Source organism: Micromys minutus, assembly GCF_963924665.1.
Source record: "Micromys minutus genome assembly, chromosome: 18".
Taxonomy (NCBI): Eukaryota; Metazoa; Chordata; class Mammalia; order Rodentia; family Muridae; genus Micromys; species Micromys minutus.
Window position 1 is genome coordinate 28286153 of NC_137953.1, and position 25564 is coordinate 28311716.

Genomic DNA, 25564 nt, shown 5'->3' on the forward strand with positions numbered 1-25564 from the left:
TTCTTGGGCCTTTTTCTACAGAAGATGAAGAGATTATTTATTTATTTATTTATTTATTTAAATTTATGTGAGTACACTATCACTCTCTTCAGAAGAGAACATCAGATCCCATTACAGATGTTTGTGAGCCACCATGTGGTTGCTGAGATTTGAACTCAGGATCTCTGGAAAAGGCAGTCAGTGCTCTTAACCACTGAGCCATCTCTCCAGCCTGAGAGTTTTATTATTAATATGCGTTTCTAAAGTTATCTTGCACCACTGTGGTTATTAAATTCTACCCTGGTTATTTAAATAAATTGCCTTCAAAAAGCAAAAGCAAACAAAATGGAAATATCCAAACAGCTGAGAAAGAAGATTAAGGGTATTTTCATCAAGATGTGATTGTGTATATTTTGCTTTTGAAAGGAGATGAGATGCATCTTTATACTGTAGAGCATCAAGATTGGGTCACCTCCCCCTTACTTCCTGTCCCCATGACTTAGCCAGAGGAATGGACGGTGGGGCTGAGATCTGCAGCGGTCGCAGGGTTACTTTTGTGCAGCCGTTCGTTGGTGTGTTTACTCTCTACCTACCAAGTTAAAAAACAAGACATGAAGCTAATTAAATCTTGACATTCCGTATCACAAAACTAATCCTTATAATGCTGAGCTACTTTTTAAAAACTACATTAAACCAAACTGAGCAGTATGACTTCTAAAGCAAAGAGGAAACCGGAAAACACTCAGGTTTAAACGGAGGGTCTGGGCTGAATGGCAGCACAGCTAGCTGCACAGGGCACAGCTCCTCCATGGGGAAGCTGGTAACTCTTTAAACCTCTGCTTCTCAGGATACCTCTCACCAGCAGAGCTAACCTTTTCTCTTGCTTCAGATGTGCTAAGTCTTCACACTTACTAATTCCTCCATGTAGTGTTTGTAGTTTGTAAAAGGAAATTGATTTTCTCGTAATGGGAAAATCATCGTTTCTATTATGACATAAAACTTTAATTTGAAGTCTCCTCTACTGGCCTAAACTAATTACAACACAAACATGTTAACAAAGTAGGTAAAGTCCCTTCTTTTGTGGAGCAGCTTTACTACGCAGGGGGTTACCCAGAAAGTCCTAATGGAGGAAGAAGGGGAGGTAGTGCAGGCGGGAGCCTGTGTGCATGTGAGAGGGGGAGGGGGAGGGGGAGAGGAGGGGGAGAGGGAGAGAGAGGGAGGGAGGGAGGAAGGGAGGGAGGAAGGGAGGGAGGGAGGGAGGGAGGGCGAGCCAATGAGACGAACTGTATAGAGAGATGTGTTTGGTATGGGTTTATCAGTTTTGGTCAGAGCATACCACAGCTGAAAGCATGGGCATAGCTTCCGTTTTAATTTGGGTAGATAGGAACACACCTCCCCAAATCAAACGGAAATAGTAAAATATAAAAACTTTATGAGTACCTCCACTGCACCTGGCTGCCCTAATTGCCTTCAACCAAGTCATTACTGGGGAAGCAAGATGTTTAGCCACCAACAGCCCTTACTAATGTATAATAGGGATTTACTTGTAAACCAGAATTACTGGGATGGCATGATGTCGTAAAGACAGAATACTGACATTTTTAGATGGTTTTATTTGGGGATGTTGAATTATAATTTAGGAGTAGAATATTCTTCTGATAATTAGTCACAACTTTTGTATGGCCTCAATGCAGGTTATTTGAATAGTTTTATATAATTTCTTTCCTATAATACAGCACTATCAAATATCATATTTGTAATTTTCAGCGATTATCTATAGAAAAGAGATTTTTCTCTAGTCTGCTGGTGTGCTAAATGTAACCACAGCAGGTGCAAATGGATGAAATGTTTTAACAAAGTCACTTCCCTGACTTCTATTAAAATGTAACATTTGAAAGGTATTTAAATGCCCACAGTTTCTTTTTGGTATCATTGATTCAAGATAAAGGATGTGTTTATTTTTTTAGACCTCAAACTCAGACCATGTCAGTATGACTGTGATTAACAGTTACAGACTTTCCCCGCCCCATAAATATAATGGGCCTTGATTATTGGGTTCAGTTTGCAGAGCAACAGTTAATGTTATGTCAACACTTCCATTGCAAGCCTTCTTTTTTTTTTGAAGGGGTTTATAACTTGGCCATAAAAACTCACTTGGGATGACACTTTGAATATGAACCTTAATCTGGGTGAACAAAGAGGTTTTAAGAAATAGATTTAAGTAATCCATTACCTGTTTTAGGTTTTATGAGGATCTAATTTGTATATAAAAATTCATGTTTTATATGTTTCAAATACAAAAATTTAAAATAATTTGGTTTCCTAGTACTTACTTTGTTAGTTTTCTTAAGGACATAGTCTGTAGATAGACATTAGATAGTTCATTTTAGGCTGAAAGGGACATCTTTAAACACAGTTATACATATCAGGAGACATTTAATAAATCGTTCAGAATTAGGCTCTTTGGTACTTTTGGTAAGTAGCCACATAAAGTCATGTTTTAGATCCTAATCAGGAGTTCCAAGACAAGCGGGCCACATACCCGTAGTCCCAATTACCCTGGAGCCTTAGGCTAGATGATCAGTTGATCACAGGAATTTAATGCTAGCCTGGATGGCCACCTCTTAAACTAAAACAAAACAAAACTTTTTTTTAAGTTAAAAGAATTACAGGACAGAATAAAATATAGACAACCCTTGAAAAGTACAAAGTGGGACACCGTCCGTAAGATGGCAAATGCCTTCTGGTCTCCTGTAGCCAAAGATGTCTAGTCAAAGATGACTTTGATTCCCAGTCCCCTGATTTCACACTTTTGGTGCTGATGAGGGCTGTGTCCACCACGCCCAGCTCTGCATCTTGTTTCCTAGTGAGAGAAACTTGACCAAAGCCGGCTCCGAGGCGGGCTCCTGCCATCTCCTGAGCACTGAACTTGTATAGGAGATGAGAGCCCTACTCTCCGAAACTTGAGGCTTCTGTCTGTTCTAGCTAGATCATGAAAGGACTGAGGAATGCTTGACAGTTTTAACTGACAACAGTTCTTGACATTTATACGCACAGAGCTGCAGGAAGCTTCGACTCCTGTTGGAACCTGAAGCAGGTGGATGAGAAGCTGTGTTCAGAACTCTGACTTTTAAAGTGGATGTCCAACTGCCACAGGTTACTGAATTTACTGGGAACATGAAGAGTTTTTATTTTAAAAGTGGTTATCTTCCTGTACTTTGTAATGATTCCAAAACCACCAGTTGGCCAGTTTGAAAGGGGTGGTTGTGTGCATTTGCTTTTCTCATGTAGGAGATGGAGATGACCAACATGCTATAATGAGTGACTAAGACTGCATCCCTTGGCTTTGTCTGATTGGTTCATTCTGTGTCTGAGATGCATCCTTACTACCTAGTCCAAACTGCTCTCAAACACAGTGCCTTCCTATCTCAGCCTCCCTGCCTAGCAAGACTCTTAAATCCACCACAATCTGATAGTTTTAATATTTCTTCCTCTTTCTCACTCCCTTCCTCCTTTCCAGATCCTATCTTTCCCCTTTCACTTTTATAGGGAAAAAAAAAGAGCTTTAATGAGCAGTAACAAACCCTTAACAGGAAAACCATCCTTAGAGCCCCAGCTGTGGAGTGCAAGGAGCACTTCTGGAATCTTCTTAAGGCAGCAGAGTGTTTCAGTAGGGCAGCTCATGGCTGATACATACTTAGACCCTTCACAATACCACATGTAGTGATCAAACTACATCCGTGACCATTATCTCTTCACTCAAGAAACAATGTTTCATGCATTAGACTTAGACACAGACAAAGTTAAATGGAAGGGCGGTACACATAGTCCTTAGGTTGAAGTCCATGGCAGAGGGTCCTCAGTGAGTTGTCCGAGATCCAGGATGTCTTTGAAGAGCTGTCACTTTAACATGGGCTCAGGTTGAGGGCTTATTACAGCAGTGTCAGTGACTGATGTAAACACACCAGTTTATGGCACTGCACTTTTAAAACTACAAATAACTAAGCACACGGGCATGAATAAATGTATTTATTTACAGCAACCTATAAAGTGATGTTTATATGGAAACAGATCCTGAAGTTTTCATCTATGTTTTAGGATCCCCTAACTTGGGGACTCTGGAACTGGCATGGGGACCCAGATTTATCTTATTCTAAAATGTGTAGTGCATCAGTCCCCTGTGCATCAGTAACCCAAAGCCAAGGACTCATTAGTAAATAGAATTATTCACTGCTTATCAAGTGCCTCTGCTTGATGGGCCTCATGCAGATTTGGAGGCTGAGTTTTGTACAAGATGGCCTTAAAAAGTTATGAGCAGGGAAGAATATCAGAAACCTTTGACCTTGTGTGAGAACAAAGCTGAGAGGGAGCCCGGGGCCTCTGATTGCTTCCAGAAATGATCCCAGACAGAGGTGTCTAGGAGGAGAGGGCAGTAAAGTCTGGGATCCTGGCACAGTAAGTAAGAAAGCAAGTCTAAAGCACTCAGCAGGATCAAGACTGCCAGGCCTTATGATTAGGGTTGGAGAAGTTTGGTTTTCTTACGACTGTGGGAGACAGGAGAATTTTGAGCTAGACTGATATGATTAGATTAGCATTTGAGGAACTGCCCTTGGCTGCCATCTGGGGTATGGCTCTGGAGGCACATGGCCAGATGCTATTGCTGAGGTGGAGACAGAAGTAGACTCCAGTAGTATTCAGATGGAATGCACTTGCTCCTTTGTGATTTAGCTGAAGGTAATGTTTCCAGGAGGAGCTGAAGGTAGGTAATGGGTCCATATATGCCTCTCCTTCTGGAGAAGATCAGAGGAGGGGCCAGATACAGGGGAGCTTTGAAACAGGCTGGGATGATCAATCAGTCCTGCTAGTCTGATAGTGCAGTGGAGCTAGCGGAAGAGATTTGAGAGCCATCACTAAACAAAGGAAAGGAGAGGACACTGAACACCCATGAAGACATCCTAGACAAGGACCGTCATGGCTGGACAAAGGAAGGAGTGCTCAGTAGAGAAGAATGGAAAGCCCAGCGAAGAGAGTCCCGGGAGTCACACTGCTCTTAAGTGTTATGTGTAGCACTGGAGTGGTGAGTGACACCAAGTCCTACTTCTCAGCATACACATACATGTATGCATACGTGTGTTCACACATGCATGTGCAGTTATACATCCATGCATATACACATGTGCTGCCTTGAAGGAGGTGATCCCTGGCATGATCTGTTTGAAACAGTCCACGGAGTCTTACATTTATTTTGTCAGAAGGTACCTGCCTGAAGAGTGCTTTAGCGGTCTTTAAAAGTCTTAAGTCTCCATATACTTTCTCATAACCATTAGACACAATTTATTCCAACACAGCATAGGGGATTTTAATTAATAAACTTAATTTTTATCTCACAATATAGTATTCTTAGTTTTGAAGAGTTTTGAGTTCAACTTATCTAGACCCTTAATGTAACTTAAGTCCCTGATTTATTCAGTAAATTCTTAGTGCTCTATTATGACCAAGTATGTATTGTTACTGGGCCTTTTATCCTATTCACCTTCTTAAGGACAGGGAAGAATAAGGTTTTGATATTATAAAAATCCACTGTATTTGAGCTACTAGCAATGGAGAAACTTCAGTCTGTGATTTTGGGGAAGGGGTAATCTTGAAAGATTGGGAAGAAAAGATTTTGAATCTTAAACAACGATTTTGAATCTCAAATTCTCTGGCCTTTATAACTTACCAAGTTCTTACCTGTCGGCATTGATAGTATCCTGCCCTACATCTCTTGTGGGATGGAGGCTTCTGGCTGTGGTTGAAGGGTGCAGCTGAGGTCACTATAAGTGTTTTTGATGCTACAAGCTTATCCGTTGTTGTGGGCATTCAATTCTGTAATCTCGGACCCCTTCCATGACCCTAAAATGCTGGGCTCTGCAGTATGGATAAGCTGAGTAGTTGGTGGGGTGGTGACTGCATCTTTGATGTTGAGCGTGACCAAACATTAGTAAGAGCTTCTGGTGCTCAGAGAAATCTCCAACCCTGCCCTCTGAGGATGGATTTCATGCATCCCACAGCGCCCTCTGAGGTGGAGCTCAGCTCATGTTGGTGGCTGCACTCCACTTGCTGCTCATCTGCATGTACTTTCCTCACAGCGTGCAGCCATCATGAGGGGCATTCATACCACAACTGCCTGTCTCCCAACCTTATCTCCACAGGGCCACATCCCAGCCAGCTGTTTTCCCTTTTACCCTGAAGTCAGGAACAAACAAAACAAAACAAAACCCCTCCTTCAGCTGTCTACTTCCTCCATGTTTCCTCCCCTCTGATCCCTCTCCCCCTTCTTCCCTTTTGTTCTTGGTTTTTGACATATTCATTTCTTTGATTGTATTCATCCTCCATTTTCTTTTGCTACACTCTTTCCTCAAAGTAGTCCCAGGGAATTTTCTTGTCTTTCCCACCAAAGCTATGCATAATAAAATACTGCAGTACAATGTCTTGAGATTTCTACTTGTGCTAAAAGTTAGCTATTCTAGAATTGAGGCAAATGTATGGGTGGCTGTTGGCTCCTACAGTTTGTGAGCAATTACTTTGGCTTGAATAGTTATCTCTAAAACAGGGGAGAGGGTGAGTCTCACCAGCACTGACAGATCTGTTTCTCTTGTCTGACATTTCCACATCTCAAATGTTTTCTCATCAAGATACTTGCAGGGGGTGGGAGTAGAATTTTTTCCTCCTTAATTTGTTCTTTTTTTCTGTTCCCAAACTGCAAGCTCTGGAATGGCATCTAGGGAGACCTAGCACACCTTTTGCATTATATACTTAGAGTCAACTGCCCCCCTATTCTGACAGTGGAGAGCGGCTTCCCTGAAGCGGAGTTAGTCTGCAAGTTTCTAGTTTGTAGTTTGCCTACCACAAGAGGGCAGCACGGGCGATTGCAGAGAGCCAATGACGGCAGCTAGAATGTTGGCTGCAGGAAGGCTCTGAGCCTGCAAACCTTGTCACCCAAGCATGCATGGCAAGTTCAGTGGTTCTCTGTGAGGGGTAGAGCAGACATGGCTATGGCCACCTTATTGATAGATGGATTGACACTGAAGGCTTAGTGGTGACCTGCACAGCCAGTAAATGGTCACACAGCCAGCAGAGCCCATGCTTGCATCTAAGGCTCTGCCAACAGGTGGGACAGTATCATCACACTAGTGGCACATTTAACAACCACTACAAATGTAGGAAACCATATGTCCTATGCCAGCACTTTCATGTTTTGTTTTGGTTTGTTTTTTGTTGTTCGTGTGTGTTATTTGTTTTTCTGACAAAACATCTTGTGTCCTTCTGTTCCAAAGATACATAAAAGGACAGGCTTGCTGGCCTCCTACGAACTGCCATACCTAGCCTCACTGCTCTCTCGGTTGTTCCCAGTTAGATTACATGGTGTACCTTCCAAAGCTACGACAGACAGGATACTGAGTGTCAACGTGAAGGAGAAAACAGGACCCAGGGCTTTAAAGCCCAAACAGCCTTTGCCTGGCACATTGGTAAACTTGGGAACTTCCGGAGTCCAGCTCCTTCAGTAATTTCTAAAGACATAGAAGAGAACAGGAGAGAGATAAATGATGCTCAAGTACAGCGACCGAGCCACCCTCTCACCACCCAGCTAAAGGTTCTCCTAGCTCTCCAGTCTGAGGCCCAGGCCACTGGGTGGTCTGCCACACGTGGTGACTCGTCAGACGAATCTCAGGTTTATTCCGGGCGCTTCTGCCACTTTTTGTAGTTGGATGATTCTATCAGGTAATTAATTTTAAGAGCTTATATTTATTAGTTGATGGAAAGAAAAAAAAAATTGGTTCAAGTAGCATTGCCTAGTTAGGCTGGCTACCCAGGATCCATGACTTTAAATCTGAGACCAGAATGGGAACAATCAGTATGTGAAAAATAGGTAGAGTCTAGCTGCCTTTGTAAGTCAGTAAAATAATTAAAGTCTTTATAATCTGGCTTATGTGTTGCACATCCTCATAGTTCCCTTAATAAGGAAAACACTTGAGAAAAATCCCAAAGCCAAAAGCAGCTAATAGTTGAGAAAAAGTTCCTTGTAGTGAGTAATTGTCGTTTCTCTCTGAAGAGACTAAACATTTACGAACGCTCTGAGCTGGTGAGGTCTCTGGTGAGCCAGCATTCCCAGTATAAAGTACCAGCGTCAAGGTCTCCATTCATCATTTTCCTAGGTTCCAGTGTAAGTACCGTTGTTGTGTTTAGGGAAAGAACACAAATATTTATTTTAAAAGTTTTTTTAAACAAATTCTTAGTGGAGGGTAGAGCTCTCTAATGCGCTACAGCTGGGCTGCTGGCCTTCAGAGTGGTTGCCATCTGTACACTAAGTCCTCTGCAAGTGCTCAGCCTCAGAGTACAGCTCTGATGGGAGGTCTCTAGATATGCATTTACATCACGGGGTGCAGTGTTTACTCTGGGGCTGCTGAGACCTACCTAGGAAAAGGTCCCTAGTATACATTTATTAAAAAGCCCTCAGTGCATATTTGCCCAGTGCTCTCTTGAAGAAACATTTGTGAAAAGATTCACTAACTTACATATTTCCCTAAATTTTTAAATGAAAGACAGCAAGTTTTAGCAAAACCAAAGGAAAAGAAGGAACTTCATACATTTTAGATAACCCAAATTCTACTTGGGTTTTCTTTCATTCTCATGTGGGTGCACTGAGATGAGAAAGTTGTTATTTTAACCAGGACTCCAAGTGTACATCTCAGTCTGATTGTCTGCAGCGTTCTTGGCATTCCATTTGTCTTCCCAGTGAAGCCTGTCACAGGGGGAGGAGGCTATTGGGTTTTTTTTTTTTTTTTCCCTCCCTTTTCTTGTCGGCTAGTCTATGCTGAGCCTGGCCTTACCCCAAGTATATGGGTGGTATAAGTTTTAAGTTGATATATTAATGTTGAATTTTTATTGTCATGGTTTCTGTTCATACTCCTTTCAAACCTTTCATTTATTTGTTTCTGAACCTTGGCTATCTCATAAAAATGTCACCATTGTGGTTGAACATTAAGCACCTTCCCATTTTTCTCTGGGCCGTTGAAATAAATTTGGACCAGGTGCTCTACTCATAATGGAGCCCCTTGAAGTGCCCTGATAATGAGCCAGGAGCGGAAGCTGTCAGCCTTCAGCTGGCTTGAAGAATGCAATTAGAGCAGTTTAATACTGCAGAGGGACCCCATCCAGTCAAGGCCATTGGACTTAAACCTAGTCTAGAAGCATGCACTTTAGGCATATCAACTTCTTAGCTGCCCTGAGACTGGGAAAAACAAAAGAGCCAGGGTAAGCCCATGAAGAGAAAATGCTCTAAAGGTGACAGTGTTCTCAACCATCTCTTCTGTTCTGAGGTTGTTAGGACCTTATTTATGACTTATGATCTGATGTCACTGTGATCAAAATTACCAGGGTCAAATTAAGTTTCAGTCAACTAAGGATACAGAAGGCCCATTTCTAGAACACTACCCTATGAAAATAGGACAGTTTTTAAAAGCAAAAATTTAGATTCCCTTAAATATCCATTAACATCGGAGTGCTCAAAGATATTTATTAACTATAGGAAATATTCAGAAATTAAAAAGAATAATATTGTCTAATTGTTTAAACAGTTTATATAGTCTTATATTTTGAGGAAAAAACTAACTTAAAAATATGTATCTATACAGAAAACGTTATGAAGAATAAACCAAGAAGAGTGAGAATAGGGAGGTTATATTTACTCTATGCAAGTTTTAAAAATTACTCTTTAAGTAATTTAAGTAGTGATTTCAGTATTCTTGGGATGGGATGGCTCTCCATCAGACATATGACTTCCTGTGAGTAAGGAGAGGTTTCCCAGCCAGAAGGAGGCATAGAGGAACCTTGCTGCTCTGGAAAGTGAGCAGGAGGGATGAGGGACACAGCTGCCTTTGCTGAGCATCTGAGGACACAGACCTGGGGTGGGGGGCAGAGGCTATCGGTGCCTCTCCTGCTTGCGTTTTGTGAGAAGGTGCTCCTCTGAAGGAAAGGCATGTCCTATTTCCAGGACCACATCCCTTTTAACCCTTTATTTCTCCCAGAAAATGAGGGCATAACTCAGCAACCATTGTTACTGTTGTTATGAATGTTGTAATGAGCACATGGCTGCAGGATCCTTAAAGGGTCCTCCAGTGAGTGGGTTGTCCCAAAATGAACCAGGTAACGCTGTGTCGGTTCAATCTTGTCTGGGTACCCAGCCGTCCAGGCAAGAATGACCACAGTATGAGAAGAGGCATATCACAGGTAAAGCCTCAAACACTCATTAAAGTGTTATTTAAAACCTTCCAAATGCCAAACACCAGCTGTTCAAAAGCTTGTTTTATGTAGAATTTGATGTTTATTAAGCTACATATCTGTTTTGTTCTATAAAAATAGGAAGCTTACTTCAAAGGATCATAGAGAGAATTATGTTATCTTCCCCTTTTTAGTTTCCTGGATTTTGCTGAGTTTGGATTACTCTTTGTATGCACAACATTAAAATCCTGCTTTCCACTTGAGCTCTACTCCAGAACTCAAATTTTGTAATTGTTCTGACTGCAACAGTTAATAATTTTAGCACAAGTAAGCCTCCCCCTGTGACCTGCAGGGACACTCTCCTTCTGACACCCTCACAGTGACATGAGACAACTCAAATGTACTTGGACAGGAACAGGAACATGCACAGCCTGAGGTGCTTTAACGATGTGCAGTGACTTTGATAACACAGGTTAGTTGTGTGCTGTATAAATCCGCAGAGGCAGAGCACCCAGGAGAGGGCCTCATCTCTGCTGCTTCCGACTAGCCAGAACTGCTTTTCTTTGTGGAGTGTGCTTGACATCTGGACTCCCATATACCATTTCTTTTTAATTGTGTTTTTTTGTTTCTTAGTCATCACTCTGTGTAAGATTCTCACAGACATTTGTCTCTCTTTGTTGCAAAGAACAACTCACAAGTCCAGGGGCTTCTATGCAGACAGGGTGTGCTTCTTTGAAATTAGTTCTAGAGAATAACTGTTCCCAGACAGGTAGGACAGTGAAGACTAAAGTCACTTGGAGAAGCCTGAGACTTCCTCCTTCCTCTGATGGGAACATGCTATTGAGTGTGGAAATTGACTTAGTCCTCTATTTTAGCCAAAGTGAAAACAGCAAACTGTAGAGATTCTGTTCTGGAGAGTAAGTTTGCCCAAGGGTGGGCTTAGCTAGGCTTGGGAATCTTGAATAATTCCTTTCATAAGACAATAGGTGGTGAGCAGCTTGAAGTCAGCACTCTGCTGAAGGCAGGCTGGGGAGCGAGCCTGTCTCCGAAGACACTGCAGTGAGGAAGGAGAAAGGGCTCTAGACGCCCTGCCCTGCCCTGCCCTGCCTTGCCCTGCCCTGCCCTGCCATGCCCTTCTGACCTCTTGCCATGGAGGGTGCCTGTCTCAGGGAGTCCTCTGCCGAGTGAAATCTAGATGTCAGTAGTGCTATAATTTGTGTGAGAGAATGGCCACACTTTATCTGCTGCTTGTTAGTCACCTGTCTGTACACCAAAGCCAGCAGCTAGCTGGGACCAAGGGACCAGGCAAAAGAGGTTGTCTTTGTATTTTCCCTAAAAGCAGGTGGTTTTGTGTCATTCACAAAATGAAAAAAAAATTGAAAATGTGTCTAGAATAATATTCAGTTCGTGTGCATACATATATATAATATAATATAAAAACCATCATGCCTTCATGATAATAAAAATTGATTATAAAAGAATAGTAATTTGTATCCTGCCCTGCTCCGTTAACTCATTCCTGTTTTGTGATGCTTCTGTTAAGTGTTTATGTGTTTACTTTAATATGTTACTTTGGGCTGTGAAAAGGAGCCAAGTTAGGAGGGATGTATATATTTTCTTTTGTGTATCTATCTCCTAACTCCTACAGTTGCAGCTTTTTAAGAGTTTCCCTCCCATGTGTCTAAGGACACTTGTCTCAGTGACAGTTTGCATTTGAGGTCTGGCTTGGGGCTTTCTGATGTGTTTAAGGTAGACTCTCAGAGAGTTAGAATCCATACCAAATGTGGATTATTTTCTGTGAACTTGAGTGCTGTGTGGGCTCCAGCCACTCCTTGGATTGCATTAACTAGTCCTTACACGTGCCCTGCATTAACTAGTCCTTACACGTGCCCTGCATTAACTAGTCCTTACACGTGCCCTTTCACACAGTTCAGGGGCCGGAGGGAGTTTGTCTTGCAGTTGTTTCAGGCCAGTTTGGTACCCTGGGCCGGCAGCATCACCACACCTCCACACCGTAAGAAAAGCCTGGGCATTCTGGGCACAGTCACTGCTAACACCAGCAAGTGACACCAGCAAGTAAGCAGCAAGGCCTGGGTTTAAAGCTGTTCACCCCCACAGTGTGCCCAGTTTATGCAAGCAATGTATGTTTCCTTCATCTGCTCCAAAGTTCTTCCCTTTGTAGATTCCCTTTAGTGGTGAATCCAAGGCTTTGCCCTGATAGACTCCAGGCATGATACTTTTTCAAAGTTACCGTGTTAGGAATTTCTTTTAGAGGCTACCATCTTCTGTCTTGTCGTTGTAAATTAAATCACCTCCTTTTTACAGTTAGTAGTATATTGGGCCTATTATATTTGGACTATAAGCCCAAGAACATAGTGATGCTGAGCTGAGAGTAAATATCTCTTGCAGTTCCTGGCAAAAAGCAAACCGAAAGTAGCCTTCTTTGCACGCTTGCTTGTTTGTGAGCACAGATGTGCCCTTCTGTGCCACAGTCCTGCTTTTTGCCAATCAAGCATGTTTTTGTTATCGCTTTCTGGTCCTTTAATCAAATGTAAGCGCTGTCCCTGCTGAAGGTCTGCCATGGATCTGTGGGTGGCACACAGTGAATGAAAGGCCACCCTGACATCTTGGCAGATTGAGAGCTGGGTTAAAAATACTTTTATGAAGAGCATTAACTTTTGTATATTAATATATTTATTTTATTTTTCAAAGCCCTTTCCAATAGTTGAGTGAGAAAGAAAAGCAAGAGTTCAGTTGTAAAAGTTTGTGAGAAGGATTAAAGATTTTTGAGGTGTGGTCAAGACAGGATTTTCAGAAGAATTTGACTATAGCCATAAAGAGTATCCATTCAAGGTCTGCCTTTGTGATGGTGTTTAAAACTGTGACTGGGGCCTTGATTTCCACTGTGTCTCTTCAGTGTGATGCGCTGTCACCCTTCACTGTGCACTGAACCTCTCTCAGTGGCTCCTCATTGGCTCTCCTATCTCACAGGGATGAGTATCCACATCTGTACAGGGCAGCTGCGCCGGCCATGCAGGCGTGCTGTGTTTATCTTGCTGTTACCTGGCAGCCAGTTCCAGTTCAGATGCCTGCTGGTCATGGCCTCATTCCCACGAAGATATTCAGAGCTTGCATTCCAGGCCATCGGATTTATGGTGTGTCTGCAGCACACTAGAGCTGGGGCCACAGAGAAGAATAAAAACTCTCAGTGTGCCCTCGAGGAGCTCATGTTTTAATGGGGGATTTTGGAGGACCTTGGCGCTTCAGGATATAGGAAGAACTAAGCCTTGCCCTTAAGAAACTGTAGGCTCTGTGGCCAAGTGGTGTGCTGAGAATTCAGTCTGTTCCTGAGACCTTCACACTCTGCCTGTGGTCCTCTCTGTTTCAGGAAGGCCAAGGCCTCCTAGCTGACTTCCTGCTGCAAGGCCCTTCTATTCACCCTTGGGACAAGGTGTGGGGGGAGGGGAAATCTGCTAAAGTGGGGCAAGAGTTGGATGATTTGGGAACTTTTTAAAGTGGTAGCCTGCCCAAGAGCCAGACCCTGGGCATAATCACACTGGGGGTGGCAGGGGGAGGGGGCTGCAGTGGCTGGGTTGGAGATGCTTACAGAAACATCTGTTCTCTGTGGATAGTTCAAATAGCTTCAAAAACATTTGTTAAGCAGCAACTTATGTTTCATAAAATCCTCACCAGTACCTAGAAGTTTTCTTCTTTTCTGTGTAGACAGGAAGCAGTGGCAAGGAGAACACGGCCACATGTGTGCTCTCAGCTCCTCCCACATGTGTGCTCTCAGCTCCTCCCACATGTGTGCTCTCAGCTCCTCCCAAGTAGTTGGCTTTTTTTTTTTTTTTTTTTTGACATAAAAGCCAAGTCACTTTCATGAAGTGTGCAGTGCCTCTAGATGGTACTCTTCCTTTGGGATAGAGGGGTGAAGTCTTAAATAAGGAAAGGTTAGTCTAAACACAGCATGGAGAGATTACCAAAACGATATCAAGCTGCAGTTTTAATTGCTTAAAAATAAACGAAGAAAAAGGATCCCAGCTGTTTGTGAGGGAGGCTCCATCCAGGGCAGAACAACAGAAAAGCCCCCTTTCCTGGGCTACAGCCAGGATGCCCCTCCTCTTCTGTGTGTGTGGTGGGATTACAAAGTGTTCTTTGCAGGAAAAGAAGGGCAGCCAGAGCAGTCCAGAGGAACTGTTAGGAGGAGCCTGGGCTCTGACATTATCCTAGGCTGTAGGCCTCTAGGTCACAGGGATGGAGCTTAGGGGCAGTGGGACAGTTTCTCCCAAAACAAGTGTGTATGTTGTAACTTGGAAGGATACTTAACTCCATGGCTAAGTGCTATGTATGAAGTAAGCCCCAAGTGTCCCAGGAAACCTGCCACTGTCTTATTTCTAAATCAGGTAAGTTGAAGATAAGTTCATTTCTCTCCTGTTGGTGTCCGAGAGAGACACTGTAAAAACAGGACTGGGAAGGGCATTGAGATGTAAACACATGTGCCTCTCTAGCCCACTGAGTTTCCAGGGGACCATTACACAGTGGCCATCAGATAGATGGCCAGCTGGGACACTGATAGAGCCACGTGTCCACAGTCTGTCACAGAGTTTTGAGTTGGGGACTCCATTTCCAGCTTCTGGGATTGTCTTAGAGAGGAGTGAGTTCACAGGACTTAATCATGTAATGTGAGGCAGTGTGTATTGAGTGCAGAGCCGTAAACGCACCCAAGGATAACTCAGGCAGTGGCTCCAAGGAAAGTACCAGCAGCTGTTAAAAGACTCTGTGTGGGTTAAAAACAGATGGTTTGTATGTGAGTCTAGCTTGTTTTCTCCTTCAAAATTCCCTAGGCCTGTAATTCCTCACTGTTGCCTATATGGAGAGACAGCTAAAATGTCAACCTCTGTGTTTTCTGTATTTAACCTACTCATGAGACTTTTTATGTGTCTTTAGTAATATTTTATTAATATACTCAAGTGTTGTTAGAATTCTAGCAACTGAGCACTAGGATTAGGGCAAGGTCCAGAGAGTAATTTTTCATAAATTAGATTTTAATTAAATATTTGGTGTAATTAATATAATAAGGGTCAGTGCTGATGAGACAGGAAACATTCAGCGAGGGCTTGTTTATCCTAACTGGGCTTTGTTCAAATCCAGTCTTTCCTGCCCATCCTCTGTGGTCTGGAAAAGCCTGCTTGGGATGCCAAGTGGACACAGACCTAGCATTTTCTTCTCTTCATAGCTGACGATGGCAGTGGCTTGGCAGAAACTCTTCCCATCTGGTTGAGGCCTATACAAAGGTTACCTGGAAGGGACATACTTGGTCTTGAATAGAGCCTGGCCCTGAGAATCTAGATTTTCCAAGTGCTAATTCTTCTTGGTTCTGATTGAGCTGAGCCCAACTTTGGCTGCAGTATGAGGGGCTTTTTCAGAAGTTTCTTTAAAAGGCTATTATCTTGTTGAAGTCATAAAATGGAATCACAGTCTGATTTTTTTCAATTACAGTCTTAAAACAACAATGACACCACACAGCAAGAGTAGCCACCCTGTTGTGCTGTGACTGTACATTTTATTGGAAACAAGCATGTGCTTTTCCAGTAGAGACCATGTGGCACTTAGGGTTAGTCTTGCTGTCTGGTTGGTGGACACTTCCTCTCTCCCAGCCCTGCCCAGCCCATGCCAAGACCCTGCCAGTGTCCTTTATAAAGCGTGTAGCCATTTTCAAAATGTTTTTGATGAGCTCTGTTTCTGTCATTGTCAGAATTCAGTTAGTCAGAGGTAGGTAGTATGCTGCATAATCAAGGCTGTTCTGCCTAGAGACAGTTTTCTGACAACTCTACTGAATGGGCTGAGACTGCCCCCCCTCCCCCACCCCTCTCCCTTCACTTCTGGCTTATAGTCAGTTTCCAGAAATGTTGCTTTCTGTTCATCGGGCAAGAGTAAGAACTGAAAAAGTGTTTGCTCATGTAAGATTTTTACATAGTTTCCTTCTTTTAAATTTTATGTTGGTTTCCTGCTCTCCAGTTAACAGAGAAAATGCTGAGCTTTGAAATATTGTTTCAATTTTGTGAGAAATGAACTTACTTAAAATTAAAAGATGGAAATAAGGAAATGTGTAACCAGGTTTCTCTGGTCATCAAGTAGTGTTTTGTGATGCACATTAATTTTGCCTACCTCAGTCATTTGTAGTTTTAAAGAATGATAATTTACAAGGTGCCTCATTTTTCTGCCTCTTGTCAGTTACTTATCATCATAGACTGGTTTGACCTTTTAGAACTTCGGAAAGAGTAGCACGCTTCTGGGAGTCCAAAGAGGTGCTGTGCGTCTCTGCGATGTGCGCTCATAACCCTTAACACTCCATCGTGCTGCCTTCAAACAGCTGCAGTCTGAAGCCTCCCTCCTGTCAGAGACTCAGATAAATTGCAAACTATTCAGGGAACCTCAAATGTTACTGAAAATATGTTTTTGAAATGTCAAATTATTTGCATAGTGGTGAATCAGATTTCTGGAAAAATGGAATCCCAGATATTTGGGTTTTTTTTTCAATACCCATAAATATGGAGAAACACTTTAGATCGAGCACACTGAATACATTCTTTCCTTTGTATAGTTCGTATTGTAACTCCTTCTTGGTTGGTGGTTTTGTTTTATGTTTTAGTTCAGATTCAACCCAAGTCAAAGTGGATGCAGTTTATTTCACTATTGAGGATGCTTGGCTTCTTCCACAAACATAGGGCTCACCATTGCAAATGTACGTGATGATGTTGGCAGTGGTCTCAAGGGTGACTTCTTGTGAAAATCTTTATTGTCTTTTGCTACCATAGCTCCCTTTCTCTTTCCCTCCTGTATTCCAGGGGTAATATTCCAGTAATATTAGAGGAGGGTTCCACAGTTATGCCACAGTTGCCACAATTCCTCCTCTGCTTTCTGTCTACTCCTGAGCCCTTCAAGTGACACTGAATACATAAGTAGGTAATCCATAGTTCTAAATGTACTATATGTTAGCATCCTGAGGTAGTCAGAATCCTCAAATTCTTATAACATAAAATGACTTAGAATAAGATGTGGTAAAATATTCTGTTCACTATTTTGGAATGATAGACTAAAATTAGCTCTTTGTAATAAGAAGAAACAGCAAGGCATGGAAGAGTATTTAGTACTTAAATTAGCTTAAACCCTTGAATTGAATGGTGAGGTTTGGAATCTGTTCGTGTTGTACAAAAATAGAGTGATGTAAGCTTCGTAATGCACTCCAGTGTCACTGCATGGTTCAGAGCACATGAGGACCCTGTCAGTTGGCCATCATTCCACCAAGAGGTAGTTCAGACCACAGTAACAAAGGCTTGCTTGTCTTTTCCTTTATCCAGAATGTTGGCTTCACTGGCATTGGAATAATTAAGATTTGGGCGGTTGGAATATTTGCATTTATATGTGTATGTGTATGTATAAGTATATGTATATGTATACACATAATTAGATATGTTGGGACCCAGGTCTAAGCACAAGATTTATTTGTGTTCATATGCACTTTATGCACACAAGCTGAAGATAGTTTTATGCCGTGTTTTTAATAATCTTGTCTGTGGGACTTTCTGTTTGTTATGTAACTGCTGAAAAAGTTACAATGCTTAAGAATGAAGCACCCTGGCTGGAGAGATGGCTCAGTGCTTAAGAGCACTGACTGTTCTTCCAAAGGTCCTGAGTTCAAATCCCAGCAACCACATGGTGGCTCACAACCATCCGTTATGAGATCTGATGCCCTCTTCAGACACTGGTGTGTCTGAAGACAGCGACAGTGTACTTATATATAATAAATAAATAAATCTTAAAAAAAAAAAAAGAATAAAGCACCCTCTCCCAGAGGTCAAGAGAAAATACTGAAGGGAGAACAGAGCAAATGGCGTCCCTCCTCAAGGCTGGCCTGCTTGAGAGGTATAAATGGAGCTCTGGAGGGAGCAGAAAAGGGGCTGCCTGAGTCACTGCTGCTCTCCATTTGCTAGGCTCCCGGGAAACAACTCTGAAAGACACTGGAAGGCTGTAGCTGGGGCTAAGTCAAGTGAGCCTGTGACCTGGAGCTTATAAATATCCAGTGCTGCAGTGGAAGTTCATAGAGAAATGAGTCTCAGTGAAGCTCTGCATCACAGCAGGGGGACATCACCGAATACTCATGGGCTGGTGCTGCAATCCAAAGGAGCCACTGCCATGTCCCTGCAGTGCCCTCTGCTGGCAACGACTAACATGGCACTCACTGTAGAGTAAGGTTTAGAGTCCAGTCTAGTATTAAAAGCAGCTAAGGGGTGATGGTGGAGTTGGGTGATCGTACATTCATAACTACAATGACCCCCAAATCCTAATTTGGCTAGATGTGTTCCTGTTGTTGTTAAGGACAGCAAAATGTTGTTATGTGCAAACCAACAGGAGATCATTTCTCTTGCAGGATGTTTACACTGGCAATGGAAGCTGAGCACTTAATTTAAAAATGTGTTTGTGACAAATAGAATGATTTTGACATTTTATAAATGTGCACTTATTAATATCAAAAAATACTCAACTCGCCTTACTCTGCCTTACATGGCCTTTTACATTATCTGTAGCTGTTGGGTCTTCTCCACTGGAACTGAAGAGCCTTCTGCCTCTTATCCTGTCTTCTCGGTCTCATGCAGCCTTAGTAAGAGCCAGAAACACTGACTCCAGTGTATTTGCTAACCTTCACACTTGAAGGTTACCAACTCCCTCTGCTAGGCAGTCGACACTTGTGATTAGTTTGCTTTGTAACTTCTCTCTGTCCCTCTTCTTGGTCCTAACTCAGGAAAGTGGGTTGATAGGGTGTATCTGCCATTCATCATTATGCATACACTTATGTGTTTTGTGTACTTAAATGGAAGCTTCATAAAATGAATGCATTAGCAGAAGTGTTAATATAAAGTGAAGTTTTGCAGACGTAGACTTGACAACATGATAATGAACGAGAGTAATACTGTAGAGCAGGAACCAGCACTGCGAGGTCTCATCATGGTGCTACAATCGGACAGTAATGGTGGTGGCGACACTTTCTGCTGCCAACATGCCTAACGTGTGCCTTACATGTATCAACCTCACGCTGCCCATAAAAGATGTGGTTTTCTGTTTTCACTCTTCAAGTAGAAACACTGGAGTAGTCTACAAAGTCACATAAACAGCCCTGTCTCGGGAAGCGATGGATGCAGGCTTCTCTCACTCTGCACCGTCATCTGACAAGACGCTGACATGGCAGATACTAGAGAGGTAAGCTGAGGGCAGGAAGCTGTCCTTCACCCTGAACATGCTCAGGTTTTTATGATCCCCAGAGCCATAGAAGGAGAGAGCTGCAGGCCCACCCAAGATGGATTGTATAACCAGCAGAGACCTCCTACCAGGGACTATACCTCAAGAGCTGTGTTCCCTTCCTAATGGCAGGCAAGTCCAAAATCTGTCTTTAACCTAAAAATCTGTGGAGGAGAAAAGACAAAGAAGAGGAGGAAAGGAGGAAACATAGGAGGAAGAAGAGGAAGAGGAGGAGGCGGCAGCAGACAGCAACATGTTTAGAAAGTACATAAGCTTGGAGCTGCTGATGGATTTGCAGCAGGAATCTGCACTGGCTGAATGGAGTAGTCAGGAAAACATTTGGTTCATCTAAGAACCTGGGCATCAAACAGAAGTAATGGCAGATTCTTTGTAGAGGAGCCTCCCTTAACCGAACATTAAAAACCCTCATAGAAAATTTCTCAGTTAGTTTCCAGTTAAACTCTCAAAGCCTAAGAAAACAAGTCACCATGAAAGTCTGTCTACAGAGCTAGTCTCACAGATGTGAGGCCATGAGACACAAAAACATTGACTGTTAGATAGGTAGGAGAGAAAACTGGGTATGTCCCTGTGGAGCAAAATTATTAAACCAGCGATGAACATTTGCAAAAGACAATATAACATATAAATAAAATATAGAAATTAAAAAGTTGTAGGTAGCTAATTGTATATGAGACAGAACCAGAGGAAGAAACAAATTAGAAGATACCGTTGACTAGCTCTCCAGAATGCAGTGCTGCAGAACAGAGCATATGGCAGTGTGTGTGAGCTCAGACAAGGAGAGCAGCGCGGCTTGCAGGAAGGACCGGAGTCCACACAGCAAATCACAGTCTAAATCCTTTTTTCTGTGCATCACTTATGTTCTATGCCTATGTGGTGTATATGTGGAGAGCAGAGGACAATGTTAGGTGTCTTCCCATTTCTGGCAACCATATTTTTTGAGATGGAGTATTTCAGTGAACCTGAAGTTCACCTTGACTGGCTGGCCAGTGAGGCCCTGGGATAGACCTCTCTGTACATGCCTCCTTCAAAACTGCTATACCTGGCTTTTACATGGATTCTGCAGATCAGAACTCAGGTCCTCGTGCCTGCATAGCCATCTGAGCCACCTCCCCAGACTCTGGGTTAAGAATTTCAAAAGCATCCTTACCTATATGTACACAGCAGACCCACAGAGATTGGAGATAGTGAGACTTTGATGCTTGGAGACAGCAGCAGCTAAGAGTTCAGCTAACAACTGTGATTACAGAAGTGGAGAACCAGGAAGCCATGTCTCCAGCATTCTGAGAGTGTTACAGTCAGACTATCACTGTGTGCTATTTCTTCTCAAAATGAAGGTACAGATCAGCCCACTGCCAGCCCAGAGGAAAGGCACCACCAGATCCTCACAAAGGGAGTTCTAGCTGAGGAGGACGCACATGTGGAAGTCCCTGAGCTAAACCCTCTGAGCCATAACAGGGAAGGGTAGGCTCTAAACAGTGTACTTTGGAAGGAGATTGATTTTTTTAAAACTGCAGCTAAGGCAAGGAACAAGAAGTGAACTGGTAAATAAGCAGGCAGCTCTAAACCAACACTAACTGCGCTGTGTGCTTTAAAACCCATCATTAGTAAACAGCAGTTGCTGTTTCTTCCAGTTCCTCAGAGGGTCTCACAGTATGATGCTCAATAGGTGTGTGTGCAGAGGCCAGAGGACAGATTCAGGTGTCTTCCTCAATAGCTCTCTGTCTTATTTTCAATGCAGGGTCTCTTACTGAGCCTGGTATTTATGAATTTGGCCTCACTGACCAACCAGTGATCTCTAGAGCGCTCCAGTGAGCTTACTGAGCACAACAGTACGTGCTCAGTACATCTTAGCAACTGTTATCAGGCCTTGTGCTGTGTTGGTATCTAGAGTAGAGTGTGGAGTAAAAACCTGGAAAATGTCCCAGAGATGAGCCCATGTGAAATCCATGGAAACATTTATTTTCTATGCTGTTTCAATAATCACCCTGAAGCCTTCAGTGTGCTGCCAGTTCATTTATGTAGCAAAGTGCTCACCATGAGGTCAAGCGTGCAGTCCAGCCTGTCTCTTCTCTGCTACCCTGTCATCAGTGAGCAACAGCTGCTATTCCCTCAGGTCACTGTGGAAGACGTGGGCACAAAGACCACATGGCGACTCATAGCTCTTGCTTCACTTTCAAATTTTAGCGTTAAGAAATTGAGAAAGAGAGAAAGAAAAGAGCCAAGATGTCATTGGTCATTTTCTCACATGTTCCAGAAAGAATTTAGTGAATTTATTTTCAGCATAATCTAAAACAGCTCAAAATCATGTCTGCCTAAAGCCCAAAAAGCGTTTTGGCATGAACCTGTTAATAGAGAGTTGTAGAGATGGGTGGGTAGGTATGAGCAAAGTATAATGACATGTATGTATGAAATGTCACAGTGAAACTGTTTCTTTGTGTGCCATCCAATAGTAATAACAACCACAGCAATAGTAGATAGTAGAGGCAGTGTCTAACTTAGAGATGTATATTTGGAACTGTCACAGCACCACTAGCTCTAGAGTCATGGAACCTAGGATCAGGAGTGAGGCAAGAGGCAAGAGTGGTTCGTAGTCATTTTGACAGTGAAGACGGGGAATAGGTCCAAACAGTGCCAAGCATATAGAAGAGAACTTTCCAGACTAAGGGAACTATGTGTGCTTTGAATTTATCCCGCTAGTTTGGTTGTTCTTTGAGCGCAAAAATGTTTGCAATGCCTTCTGTAAAATTTCTTGCTCATGTTCAGATAATACATCCACTTTCTTTTCTGAATAGTTCAGGAAATGCAGTCCCCCAAAGAGTAGCATTGTCTTTGAGTCTATCTTTTATCTGTTGGGAACCTGCACTCCCAGGGGTACCACTGACAGGCCTGCTCCTTGCAGTTGTCACACTTTGGTTTATTGCATGCACCAGGTTATCTTTAAAGAGAGATTCCTCAGGTCAAACCGCATCCCCTCTTTTCCTACCCCCAGTGACTCACTACATGTTGTGGAGGCCGTGCTTATGATGCTCTGACAGGGGCTTCAGAGGACGCTGTGATGGGAAACCACCTCTTGTTTTTCTGTTCGCAAAGAGGAGGTACCAGAAGCAGAGGACAGGTTTGAGTGAAGCTGCAAGATCCAACAGAAAATGCTGTATTGTGATGGAACAGTCTCTGAAAGCCCAAAGGAAGGGGAGCAGCACACCGAGCACCTTAACTGGGTCCTCACACGCCACACAGTATTTCTGAGCTGTGCAGCCCCGTCTAGCATATGGTTTATAGTGTATGTATTACAGCTGCGTTCTTGGGAATGAGATCATTTGGACCTCTGGGTATTGTAGGGCCCACCTGTAGTCCCAGCCCTTAGGAAGTCTGAGACAGGAGGATTGTGAGTTTGTAAAACCCTATTTTGAAAAAAAAAATGGTTTATTGAAAACATATGTGGGGAAAATAAGTTTTTACTCGGGTGTCCATAGACACTGTCACTGAGTCAGCTCCTCACTGGCACATTCCCAGCCCAGGACATGCGTCCGTGAGTCAAACAGCCTTAACTCTGTGGAAGTTACAATCTCTGTAATAAATGATAAACTATAATAATAATAATAGTGGTAATACAAAGTAATATATAGTAACACAATTAAACTTACAACATGAAGCATTTGCTGTTACTATCTCCACATTCATTTATTTGGAGGAATCTTGAAAGGAGATGTTTCAGTGGACCAACATGGACATTCAGGAATTGTTGGACGAGCGTACAGGCAGTAGTACGGAGGCTGAGCTGGAGACCTCCTCCCAGTAGTCTTAGCAACGACTGCACCCTCTGCAGTCGGACAAGGCGCACGGCTGCCCCTGTAGGGACTTAAGTGCCAAGTAGGGAAGGTCAGGACAGTGACAAAGCACACAAAGCAATTGGAGTTTCGTTTTTAAATCAGGGAAGCAAATGAACCAGAGAAGCCTTGGTGGTGCTAGTGTTCCAGTGATGTGAAATGAGTGTAACTGAGTGGGACCAGACAGTGGAGGAGGCCATTGCCATGGATACGTGAAGAAAGGCCTCCAGGATACACCAAAGGCATCTTCTATTTAGTAAGTTTATCATGGGAACTTTAAATTTTCCAAGTCTTGACATAAAATACCCAAACTCTAAGGGTATTCAACTAATGTTTAAAATTGTTTGTTTTATATTTACGCCTTGGGTAAATACCATGTAGCACACTGCCAGCACTATCTTTGGGGACTTGAACAGAAAGTGCAGAGTCTACAGCTCACACAGCCACATTGAAGGAGGATGAACCTTGTTCCTGAGGTGACTCTACAATGCCAGCCCTTCTCTTCCAGTTTGACTCGTGGGCTCCCACCCTCCCCTCCCTCCCAGCAGCCAGTCCTACATTAACCAGATGGCAGGAAGAGAGGCAGACTGTGTCTAGAGTCTGTCTGTCTTCCTGCCTTCAATCTTTAAATGGGGGATACACTAGCATTTACCCTAATGGCCTCAAGCATGAGAGAACCACATTTTATACCAAGCCTGGGCTTCCTAAAAGGAAACAGTAGAAATATTTACAAGTGAATTTAGTGTGGCCAGAATATATGCACACAAACCACAAGGAGCAGTCCTGTCAGCCAGTGTCCAAGGGGCTTCTCTGGGTCTGGGTGGCACAGGCCCCATAGCAGGGGGCTGATAGGCAATGTGTTTGCTTTTTCTTGTGCAGGATAACTGCTAGGTAACCACAGTGCCAGGAACTAGTTAAGTACCCAGGAATTGGTTATAAAAGACATAGGACTTGTCTCATTATTCCTTCATTTTTATCAGCATGGCCTCTGTAACTATAGAGCCAGTAGGAAAGACGTTATAGATAAATGGTGTTGCTAAAGATCATTTTACACACTTAAATGTCTGTTGGGATATATGCTTTGGGAAGCAAATTTTTGTTTTCTTGTAGCATGTACTATGTTTGCTTTCTTTTCTATAAAAATCCTCTTATTTAATAAATGTTTACAAGTAATGAAAAATACGTACACTTTTATATAAATGGAATACTCCAATAAAAGTCACACAAGAAAAGAAAAGGGAAGAAGGAAGTCAAGAAGAAAACAGGAAGTAGAGAATGTAAGCCTTTACCTTAGTATTCCCAAAGACAAGTGGGGGAGTAAAAAGTTTCTGCACTAAGAAAATGTATTTAAGTTACAAATAACAAGCAATTATAACTTACAATTCTTCATAAAATGTCCTGCACAGAACAAAAGATATGCCCAAATAATATATCATATTTGTGTAAGGCCACTGAAAGTCACAAATATTAGTAACCAGTGAAAAGGCTGAATAGAGACATCAGTCGGTAGTCTAATAAGATCGATTGTAAACAATCCTTACACAAAAGCAGTAATGGTGAGCCGTTTTGTGTAGGAAGTCCTGTGCTCCTACTTAGCACATTCTCTACTTTCTAACATGGTGGGATTAATACATTTGTACAAGGTTGTGCAAAGCTCCTGTGTTTACAAAAACTGCACAGAAGTGCATGCAATAGTCAGTGCACATTGCACACATTCAGGTCTTCAACAAAGCAAGCATCCCCACACTGCAGACAGAGAGTTTCAGACCAGTAAGTGTGGGAGTCCCAAGTCAGATCAGAATGGGCAGGTGTTGCCCAGGTAAGACGCTCGTGTTGAAGCTGGAAAGGCATGTTTACAGCCATCAATCTAGGCAGTTATTTAAATCCTGTAGCCCATCTAACTTGTGTTTGAATTATGTGTCTTCCCTTCTAATCTGTGCTCCTAAAGCTCTGTCTCAGAAAATCCATGGAAATTATAGAAGAGATCAATACAGCAGAGGTTCAATTAAATCAGAGCAGCAATGAAAGCTGTACCTACAAGGAAGTAAGGAAAGCTAGAGTGTCAAAGCTGAAAAAACGTGCTCCATTCCTGTTGGAACCAGCCCTGCTACACCAGCAAGGCCATATGTAGTTACTGACATGTACCACATGTCCTGTGTGTCAGCGCACTGTTAACCTAA

General features: G+C 42.7%; 1 protein-coding gene across 2 annotated transcripts in view; it reads left to right on the forward strand.

The window, feature by feature from the left end:
* JAZF1 (JAZF zinc finger 1) overlaps window positions 1-25564 on the forward strand; it is a gene marked incomplete at its 5' end in the record, with an annotated part of 294697 nt that overhangs the window by 91876 nt on the left and 177257 nt on the right. Inside the window, one exon of one of the 2 annotated variants that reach the window (XM_080932109.1) lies at window positions 23558-23640. The exons of the other annotated variant lie outside the window; for it this stretch is intronic. Of the gene's footprint in view, window positions 1-23557; window positions 23641-25564 lie in introns of those variants that run through there. 2 annotated transcript variants of the gene reach the window in all.